This window comes from Ipomoea nil, unplaced genomic scaffold (assembly GCF_001879475.1).
Source record: "Ipomoea nil cultivar Tokyo-kokei standard unplaced genomic scaffold, Asagao_1.1 scaffold3169, whole genome shotgun sequence".
Taxonomy (NCBI): domain Eukaryota; kingdom Viridiplantae; phylum Streptophyta; class Magnoliopsida; order Solanales; family Convolvulaceae; genus Ipomoea; species Ipomoea nil.
Genome location: NW_017619597.1, coordinates 343,223 through 355,541, shown reverse-complemented (window position 1 = coordinate 355,541; position 12,319 = coordinate 343,223).

Sequence of the window (12,319 nt, the reverse complement as noted above, 5' to 3'; positions counted from 1 at the left end):
AAAGTCAGGTGGTATTCGATTAGGACTTTTGTAGACTTTTCCTTCTCAAATATAAATAATTGAAATCCAACATTCAACTCCAAGATTTTAAAATTTCCTTTTTACGAAGAATTTCTCTCTCTATTTAAATATATTTTTTTCTCCCTATTTAAACTTTATAAACCTTATAAACCTTATACCTAAATTCAATAAATTATTATTTTTTCATTATTCTATATGTAATATGTTAAAATGGTTTCATAATTAGTGAGATACATCAATTAATAAAGACGTAAAAAAAACAACACACATTTTTCTACTTGATATATTGCATAGAATATTATATATATATATATATATATATATATATATATATTTATATTTATTTATTTATTTATTTATTTATTTATTTATGCAACTAGTAAATATATTTTTGAATATTTTATTTGAACAATTCTATTACTATAATTTATCTTTTATGGAACGAAACTACTATAAATTTTAGTGTTCAGTATTATTATGAATATTTTATGAAATAGTTTTTTTATGCTTATTAATACTATATAAGTAATTAGCATATAAGCCTCATCATACTATTGATAAAATAATAATGTTGATGTGGGTGAAGAACTATATATATATAATAAGAAGAATTTTATAATATATTATAATATGTTTTGTAAGAAAATTATAAATGATAAGAATCGAAATCATTCAAAATTTGTAAGGATGTATTCAATTTATAATTTCAATGACTTTTGTAGAATTTTTAAAATAAAAAAGTTGATAAAAGTTTATGAATGTTTTTTATATAAACTTTTATAGTCTTGCAAATTTTTAAAAAGTTTTGAATGACTCTATAAAAGTCAATAAAAGTTTATTAAAATTTATTATTATAAAAGTGTTTAAAACTCTACAAAAGTCATGATTGAATACACCCCCCTTAGAATGTATTTGAAATACAGACAAAATATGAATAACAATAAAATTTGTTTTAAAAACTACTTTGCATTGTATAATATATAAATACCTAAACATTCCACATTATTAAACACTTCATGGTAAAGATGTAAGCATATATAAACACATATACATTTATGCATATATTGTATATGTAATAATAGTGACTAACCTCCGGCCATAGTTGTTCTTCTTGATTTGCTTTGGTTGTTGCTGTAATAGTTTGGGCAGAGTGTCTCCCACTTGTTCTCAAGTTCAACATATATTGTGTATAGTTTGTCAAAGAGACAGTAATCTAAGTAGTGGGGGACCTAGCTTATGTAGCCTATTAACCATCAATATAGGCTCTGTAATGGTTACCGTTACAATGGCGCCGCTTTAATGGTCATTAAGGGCCATAATGTCTTCCACCATTTATTCATTTTCTTAATGGAAAATTTACATTCTCCCACTTGGTGCAAGTGGTTATTTTTTAAAACATAGAAGACCAGTGGAGGTCATTTAATACTCGGAGGATCATTGGAGGTATTAACTCTGAAATAAAATATAAAACATTATTAATTGAAAAAAATGATTCTAATAAAAAATATATTATAAATTGCACAACATTTCTATAATTGAAATAATATTCATAAATATTTTATTCTCTTTAATTGGATCAACTTAGGTATTCCATATTAATATGACTACGATAACATGGAATAGTAATTTCTAGATTATGTTGGTTAGATAATGTATCAAAGTCATATTTCTTTTAAAATATTTTTGCACATTATAAATATATAAGTACTAAATAAGTAATTACTCAACTAGGAATAATTTTCAATGATATGATTTGCTAATTAGTCTACATTATAAATCACATATTATAAAGTCACAAACTAAAATACAATTTTAAGTACATATATACTAGTTAATTAAAAACAAACAAGTGGGAGATGCTGTTTTCCCTTGTTCGATACCTACTTACACATTAACGACTGTACTTGTGATTTGATTGAAAGTTCAATGTCATTTAGATAAAATAGATATTGAGTTCAATGATTTTTAGAAATTTGGAAATTAATATACAAACTATTTTACATGGAATGATGGGATCCTTGAGTGTGCCGAAAACAAAAGTCGAATAACTAATGTATTGTGTCTGTCATCATAACTACTAACTGTTTCAACTAAAAAGTTTGCTCAAATTGCTAGTATGATTATTAGGGAAACTACAATATTGGTTTTTAGACTTGTACCAAAAAGATAATAGTGGTTTTTAGAGAGGTTTTTGAGGTTGTAATGCTTATGTGGATGAGAGAGAAGGAAATGGATCATTGTGTAAGAATCAATTGATTTTTTTTTTGTCTCCAAATTGGGAGCCATCCGAAAAAAACATGTCCCTTATTACGTGAAAAGCACCAAAATGTGGAGTTGGGCACGTACACTCCACGCGCCCACAACTATTTTTTTTTTTTTTTTTCAGATTTTGTTTCGTTTTGTCTTTTTTTTTTTTTTTCTTTTTTCCCTTCCCTCACATTTTCTCTTTTCTTGTCACACCTGTAAAAATTTCTCAAAATCTATGCCTATTGAGGATGGTGTTTTGAGGTAGTAAATATGGTTGCAATCTAGGTCTATATTTAATGTTGGAATGATCGAATTGAAATGTATAAGATAGTGGATGCGTCTGCATTTGTTAAATTATCTTCTTTGCTGGAAAAAATAAATGCTTGCTTCTAGGAGATCAGATATGGATATGTTGTGTTTTATTTTACAATAATGCCATCAAACAGCTAGCAATAATAGTGTGTTTGGAATTATTATTAGTTATTACTATACACACATTCTATCTTTATCAACCTATATCGATAGCCTTGTTTGGCAGTTATAAGTTAGCGAATTGATTAATAGATAGCGGATAGTGGATTTCATCAATGATTTTGACAAGAGATTTGTACAGTATAGTACGTATTAACCCTTTGTACAGTATAATAATAATTAGATGTTAACATGTAAAAAGACCTTAAGGGCATTCATACAACAACAACAACAATATTATTATTATTATTATTATTATTATTATTATTATTATTATTATTATATATAACAATAAAAATAAATAAAAAAGATATGGGAATAATAATAATAATAATAATAATAATAATAATAATAATAATAATAATCTCATTTTTTTCTTTCAACTTTTATTCCACATACAAAATTTTGATGTATACACTTACATTGGAAGTCATGTGAAAAAGTAACTTATCAGTGTCAGTCACATCAAGAAATAAATTTAAGAAGTAAGATTTGAGATTCTATATAGTATAACTCTTTTGAATTTAAATGGTCAGTACGTACATATTAATCTTATTTTGACAAGTGGAAGCTATTCATTGGCTGACAACGACAACTCAAGTTCTCAATGGTTGGAACTTTTTGCTTATATAGCTATACCTAAAATTTCAAGGAATTATTATTATTATTATTATTATTATTATTATTATTATTATTATTATGAAGAAAATAAACTCTAGAACCAACAATGTTAGTGGTTGTTTCATTAATATATATATTGGAACGCTGCGTTGTCATTTCTAGCAAATTCATTTCCCATTCCCATTAATGTAATAATACTCCGATCTCCTGTTTTGCCGGAACACATAAATGTTGGTATTGTTGGCGTGTATATATATATATATATATATATATATATATATATATATATATATATTTAGGATCATATGAGAACATGTGTTTAGGTGAGAACGTGAGAACACATCATGTGTATTCATCTAATATTTTTTAATGGTATAGATTAGATTAAGTGTGTGCGAACGCGCATTAAATGTGTGCACACACTTAATCTAATATTTTTTAATGCGCGTTCGCACATACTTAATCTAATCTAGACCATTAAAAAATATTAGATGGATGCACATGATGTGTTCTTACGTTCTCACCTAAGCACATGTTCTCACTGGAACCCTACCCTATATATATATATATATATATATATATATATATATATATATATATATATATATATATATATATATATATATATATATAACTCTTTTTATAATTTATAATGTGTTTTTTATTTGAATTATTTTATCAAATTAATTATGTTTCATATTTTGTTATGAATATTTTTATAAAGTTTTAATGTGTTTTATTTTTTGTCTATATCCAACAATATTTATGACTATATTTCTTTAAGTGTTTCATTGTTTTTCAAACTATAATATTTTGCACCTACTGACAATTTTTTCTGGATCCGCCACGAATGTTAGGATTATGTCTGAGAAGTTGTAACTTGTAAGCAAAATCAGAAACTGGTTGAGAAAATGAAATGGGAGAGAGCGACTCTGAAATAGGGTGCATGAGAAATAAATGGGTAGCATTAATGGTTTCAGAATATAGGAGAGACAAAGAAGGTAGAAAATAAATGGGCCATTAAGCTTATCAATTTCGAATAATTGACTTTTTTTTTTTTTATCAAATTAAAAAAAAAAAATTGTCTTAATTTAAAAATTTCAAGCCATTAGACTTTTTAATAAGAGTTGGAGTCAATTAAACATTTTAACATTTTAAGTTTTCAATTTTAATAAATTGGTATATTTACAGTAATAAGAATAAATTTAAAACACATTTAATCAATTTGAATCTCCACTTTCAAGTTTTAGCTCAAAAACATTATGTAATAGTTATGTACATTTGTATAAAATATGTAACTAATTTTTTTTTTATATATTAATAGAATTGTTTTAATTTAAAAATGTTACAAATACTCTGTAAAAAAATTAATTTATTCACATTTGGAATATAATAATTACAACGTGTTTTTACATTTAATTATAATAATATACTAAATGTTCATTTTATGAAAGTACGTTATTTGATATTATACCAAATAATGAACCTTTGTATACAAATAATGTACCTTCAATATATTAAAAGTGAACTTTTAATCATAGTTCATAATATAATTTGCCTTGTTTCACATTGCTTGGGTGGTCTTAAGCGACTCTTCCAGTCGTTATATTATAGACCGCGGTGCACATGTACCGAGGTAAAAAAAACGGCGTCGTTTCTTTAAGTAAAGAAACGGTCCGCCGTTAGAGTTAACGGAGTCCGCTTGTTTGGTGTATTAAACACCAACTGACACTACAGTATATCTAAACCGACACTGCAGTTATATCAAAATGATACTGTAGTTATAGTGAAATGAAACTGAATAACATTTCACATATTTAAGTGTATATTGTACAATGAAGCTGTAATTATATCAAAATGATCATGTAGTTGTGTTTTAATGAAACTATAGTGTATATAAAATAAAATTAAATAACATTTTCACATATTTGAGTCTATAAATATTGAATGAAACTATAGTTATATCGAAATGAAACTGTAGTTGTGTTGAACTGAAACTGCAGTGTATACAAAATGACACTGAATAAAAGAGTTACTTTTTGCAAAAGGGTGCGAAACGGCGGAAACAAACACTGTTTATTTTCATTTAAAAAAAAAAAGAGGCGCGGTGCATAATCGATTATGCACCGCGGTGCATGATATAATTTGCCCGACTCTTCCTATCAAACTAGCCCAATAAATTTTGACCTATTGGACATCAATTTTATTAGTTTTAGACTATTAGATTGACTATTTTATCAGGTTTAAAGTTTTTGCCAATCATTATTGTGTGAACCATATTTTGTCTACGATAAAATAATGTATATTTATGACAAAAATAATGTACATTATATTATTTTTGTTCTGAGTGTATATTATATTGTTTAATATACATTGAGTACAAAAATAATGTACATTTAATATATTAAAAATGTATTTTTTGTTATGGTCCACATAACATTGTGTTGACCATGGTCCACACAATAATTTGCCAGTTTTTGCCATAACAAATTTATTTGTTGGTCTTTACAAGTCAGCCCATCGATTTTGAGCTAAAATTAATAAGCAAATTATGTTGTGGACCCGTGTCCACCATGGCTGTACATTTATAATTTCTATACTGTAGATTCATAATTTCTAAACTGTAGATTCATAAAATTTATAATGTAGATTCATAATTTCTATACTGCACATTCATAATTTCTGTACTGTAGATTCATAATTTCTAAACTGTATAGTTATCAAATTATGAATCTACATTACGGAAATTATGAATGTGCAGTATAGAAATATGAATCTATATTATAAATTTTATGAATCTACAATATAATTAAAAACTATGAATCTAAGTATAGAAATTATGAATCTACAGTACAAAAATTATGAATGTGCAGTATAGAAATTATAAATCTACAGTACAAAAATTATGAATGTGCAGTATAGAAATTATGAACCCAACAGGGTAGCTCAAGTGGCAAATGAGCTCTCTTTGTGGGGGGAGAATTTTGGGATGTCCCGGGTTCGATTCCCATAAGTGACGATTCCCTTTGGGTTAGCTTCTGTGCCTCTGGAGCGAATCGGGTGGACCTGGACCGTTAATCAAACAGAGAAAGACCCGACCCACTATGTGGTTTACTCCAAAAAAAAAGAGTATAAAAATTATGAATGTATAGTATGTCCACCATGTACATAGTGGACACGGGTCTAGGGCATAACACTCCAAATTAATATCGTTAGGCTTAATTGTTCAATGTGATGGGCCTAGTATTGTGCTGGTTCGGGCCTCAGAATAGACTAGTCATGGGGGAATTTATATCGTGCACCAGGGCGCACATTGCATTGTGCGCCTTGGTGCAAAACAACGTTGTTTTGTATTTTTATTTTTTGAAATTTTGCTTTTCGTATCGGCTGTTAACATCTTAAAAATAAAATTTTGGCCCTGTTTGGTAAAATAGTTAGCCTATAGGTCCATTTTAGTTTATTTGACCACTATTAATTGTTTAACTTGGTTTAAAAATCAATACAAGTGTTTGGTTAATTAGTTTTTTATACTCCAAAATGCTAAAATTCAAAAAGCTACTCAAAACAACTTTTTCAATTAGCTTTTTGAGAAAAGAAATTATACCAAACAGCTATCAGCTAACAGCTAATTTGCCAAACATATTTCTACAATCAGCTAATATTATCAACTAGTTATACCATCTAATTAACTCAATCAGCTAACAGCTAACAGCTATCAGCTAACAGACATTTACCAAACAGGGCCTTTATGTTTCAAAAATGTACATAATTGTATAATAAAATGTACATAATTGTATAACAGAATGTACATAATTGTATAACAAAATACGCATAGGCCTTGTTTGGTTAAAAATTGGCCTATAGGCCAATTTTGGCTTATTTGACCACTATTAATTGTTTGATTTAGTAAAAATATCAATATAAATGTTTGGTTAATTAGCTTTTTGCAACTCCAAAAGGCTAAAATTCAAAAAGTTACTCCAAGCAACTTTTTCAATTAGCTTTTTGAGAAAAAGAAATTATACCAAATAGCTATCAGCTAACAGCTAATTTACCAAACACTTTTCTACAATCAGCTAATGTTATCAACTATTTATACCCTCTAATTAACACAATTAGCTAACAGCCATTTTACCAAACAGGGCCTTACTATTTTTTGAAAAGATAATACACATAATCTAAAATAATACATTATACACATAAACTCTTAAATGATACACATAAACTTTTAACTCTTAAAAAAAAATCTCTGTTTTGAATGTACATAATTGAACAAAAAAATGTACATAATTGTATAAAAAAAATTTACATAATTGTATAACATAATGTACATAATTGTATAACATAATGTAAATAATTATATAACAAATACACATACACTCTGTCACGTCAATTCCCCACACAATTTAACAAAACAGTATCATTTTGAAAGGTACGGGACACATATTATTATATGCACCGTGGTGCACGGTATAAGGATTGAGTCATAGGGCTATTTAATACTTTAATGGTCCCAAGAACCAAGTCAAAATAGAGGTCCAAAGTTCCAACTGGACCAGGCCATTTTTCCAAACTTGCACTAAACTTACAGTACTAAAATCCTATGTGAAAAACCATAAATATGTGGAAGGCCCCATATAAAATTAGGGATGACAATTTGTCCTTTTCTTGACGAGAATTTCCGATTTTCGTTTTGACGAGAAACTCCGATTCCTGTTTCGATAGAAATGGTGATGGGAAAACTTTTAAAAGAATGAGGATAGAGACGAAAAATAATGTAATTCTCCGTTAGGAACGGGGATATCTATCTCCGCCCTTGAATAATTATTATAATTAAAAAATAAATAAATAAATAAATAAATATATATATATATATATATATATATATATATATATATATTAAGACTTAAGTTTTTAAAATTAAAAATTACACTAATTTAGGATTTTTGATTAAAAGTTGACTGGGACTGAAAATCTCCGTCAAATTCCACGCGAAGACGGGAATGGGAACTATTTTTAATTCCCCGCCGGAAACAGGAATGAGATCGGGATTTCGAAGACTGGGGTGGAGAGTATACTCCCCGCTCCGTCCCGTTGCCATCCAATTGTTATATCGTGCACCAGTACGCACAATGCATTGTGTGTTCTAAAAATCCCCTATTTCGTATGTACATAATTTTATAGTAGAATACACATAAACTTTTAACATAATAATACACATAATCTAACATAATACATAATACACATAAGCTCTTAACACGATACATATAAACTCTTAACACAATACACATAAACTCTTAACATAATACACATACTTTTAAGACGTACAATGCATTGTACACCCCGATGCATGATATAATTTGCCGTTGCCATCCCTATATAGAGTTACTAGCTTTTGGGCTCATTAACAACCCAAATATGGCTTCCCAATAGAACAAAATCCCATTAAGAAAGCAACGGAACGTTATGCTGTGGAATCGTGCCCCAAGGTGGACACAGTTCCATATTGATAATTTCTATACTGTATATTCATAATTTCTATAGTTTGGATTCATAAAATTTATACTTTAGATTCATAATTTAAATACAATAGATTCATAATTTCTATACAGTAAATTCATCATTTCTATACTGCAGATTCATAATATTTGTACTATAGATTCATAATTTCTAAACTGTATAGTTATCAAATTATGAACATATAGTTCTGTGATTTGTGAAAACAAAATTCAACAATTGAAAATATGAACATATAGCTCTATAATTATGAACATATATTTATAAAATTATGAACATATAGCTCTATAATTATGAATCTACAGTATAAAAAATTTAAATCTACAATATAAAAATTATGGATATGGAACTGTGCCCACCTTGCAAGGTGGGCACGTTTCCACGGCATAATTTGTCGAAAGCAACAATTGGATACTTTAATTAAAGTAATATTACAGACTTTTTATTATATATTAATATTAATCTGACATATTCTAATTGATTCAGAGAATGGGGTGCATTAGTTCCAATAAGAGTTCATTCTTTGCAAAAATTCATTTTTATGGTTTTCATTCATTGGTTCCAAGAACTAAATAGAAGAGGATACATAGTGTTGCAGAGTTATTTTGAATCAAAAAGATTGCAAGAAACGATAGATATATAAAAAGTTTATTGTTTTCTATTCCTTTTCGTTATGAGTAGGGAGTGAGGTTACACTAGGCATGGTATGTGTATATATATATATATATATATATAGAGTTAATTTCAGCAATGGTCCTCCGACTATTACGATTTTCCAAAATTGGTCCTTGACTTTTAATTTGGACGAAAAAGACACTTGACTTTCTAAACTGTTCCACCAAAGGTCCTTCTGTTAAAACACCGTTTCTTGGCCGTTAGTGTAGGGACAATTGTGTCTTTTCATTCTATTGCTTTCTTCTTCCTCTTAGCCTAGCAGCCATAGCTCCTTTCCTCCCGTACGAAGAAAGCAGCGAAGAACTCCAGAACGACTCAAGCAAATGTTTCTCATTTTCCTCTTAGCCTAGCTTCCTCACTGCCAGAAATTTCTTTCATTATTAGGCGGTTCCTCCATTATTGAAATGTCTACAAGGTATAAATGTAAGCGGCCTGTGAAAAAGACCACCGGTGGAAGTCGTCGTCGATCTTCCAGTCCCCGAGGTTGCTGCGGAGGAAGAGAACTCTGGCCTGGAGCGCCAACCTTGGTGGCGGATTGATGAGCTCTTGCTTTGCTTTCTAACCTTGTCAGGAGTACTACAATTCCAGGGGGCTGCCATTCTTTGGATCTGGTATTGTGGATATATACATGTTTTACATCTCATTTGCCCCGTGAAATCCACCCAGACCAGCTCGAGGTTACTACCTTCTATACGTTGAACCATCTCCACATGCTTAACTTTTTTTTTTTTTTTTTCATTGAATTCATAGCTTAATATAGAATTTTAAGTAATGTGTAGCTTAAGCTTGGAAATATATATGTACTTCATATACTCTCTGCTCTGTTGTCTTCTCTGCTCTACGATGCTCCACAGCTTCCTCACTTTTCCCGTCTCTTTCTAACCTCCCGACAATGGCGTTTCTTGAATGGTTTCTTCTTCTCTGTATTTTCTTCACCTCCACCTCTGCTAATACTCAAAGTAAGATCCATTTCCTCAGTTTCCTTTGAAAATGCTGTTATTTTTCTGGTATGATTGTGTTTTGTGTTTGGATGCCTTTTCTCATTGCAATATAATGTTGCGATAGTATAGCATACAGTACTCTATAGTTGATCTGGTTTTACGTTTGGGTTTAAATGTTGGATTGGTTCTTGACCTTGTCAAAACACACTGGATTTTGCGTCTCTTTTTGGGTGCATTTGCAATGAAAGAGAAGAATGGAGAGTTTCATTGATGCAAAGTGTGTAAGATTTTCCCTTATAATATATATTGTATATTATATATTGGGCCTTAATTAAGTGGTACAAGTTGACTAGGCTTATTAAGTGGTCTGATTGGACTTAATAACTAGTAGTTGTTAGTCAACCAAACTTTGTGCCTAATATAAACCTTCATTGATGGGATACAGGTTTATGGATTAGATAGCACATTCAGTTACGGTACTCAGACCGCTCAGTAGATACCAATACACCATCTAGGGTTCTGAGTCAGGTCTGAGGCAAAACATGGCTGACGGTCTACCGTTAAGAGGCAACACAACAGGAACATCAACACCATCAACTACCGTTACAAATGCTAGCATATCCTTTTGGTTTGATATTGTTTGAATTTGTAAATTCAGTTATTTCTCATAAATTTGATCTTTATGTATTAAAACATTTTACCATGGGCTTACAGTTTAAAAATTTTAAAGTATATATTCAGTACATTGTTATTCAAAAAGTTGGGTCTCTTTTGGTTTGGATTCATTAGTGTTTGAATATTAAGTTTATACTTTAAAATCTCATATTGTAAATTGCTTTAAGTTATGCAATTTATTTGGAATATATGAGTTTAATGTTTAATTTTATGCATATTCGTCCTAAGCATAATATTATGTTTTAAATTATGCAATTTTATTATGCCTTTAGCAATTCATACTTTGGGATGGAATTATAGTAGTTCCTTATTAATTAAGTTGGACTTATGCATAAACTTTAGTTGCGATAGTGCCTGAATTTAAGCACGTTTAGTCCGCTAATTTAGTTCACCATTTAAGCTTTAATCATAGGTGAACCCTACAGTTTTCTGGTGTATACCATAGAGTTTACTGGTTTATACCCCAAACAGTTATACATTAAGTATATATGAATCGGTGAGACATACTAGTTTTAATGGCCATGAGTTAAGAATATCTTGAGCCACTAGTCTCCTTAAATTGATACTCTATTTAAGGAATTGGTTTTCAGTGAGACTTAGTCTCTAACCGCCTTTCCTTGGAGTATATTTAGAATTTCCCATCACAATCTCGTATAATCTGTTTGTCAAAATTTTAAGTATTCCTTGCCAATGTGATTTGATATTGGTTCATTAAAGAATAGCCAAAGCATCTTTAATTTACTGAAGTCTCTTAAGTTTTCAATCTTGGTTAATTAAGGAATAACTACAGCATATTCAGCTACCTAAGATTATTAAGTTTTAATCACATAAAGTTTAGACAAGAATTTGATAATTGTCTAGTGATCTTATAATTTTAATTTGGTTTGGGAGTAGCCACAGCATCCTTAATCTGTTAAAATTATATATTAAGCGGTTTATTTTGATCACATAAAGTTTTGGACATATCGTTTGTGATTAATTGTATGTAATATGATGGAATTTAGCCCACATGCAATTTCGTTATGTTTGTATGATTAATCAGGATGAAATACTGGACTACGGTCATAATTTAGCACACAGGCAATTATGTATCGGAATGTAGTTTAGTAGTTTTATCAGTGAAGATATAAATAAATCAATTTATTTACTTT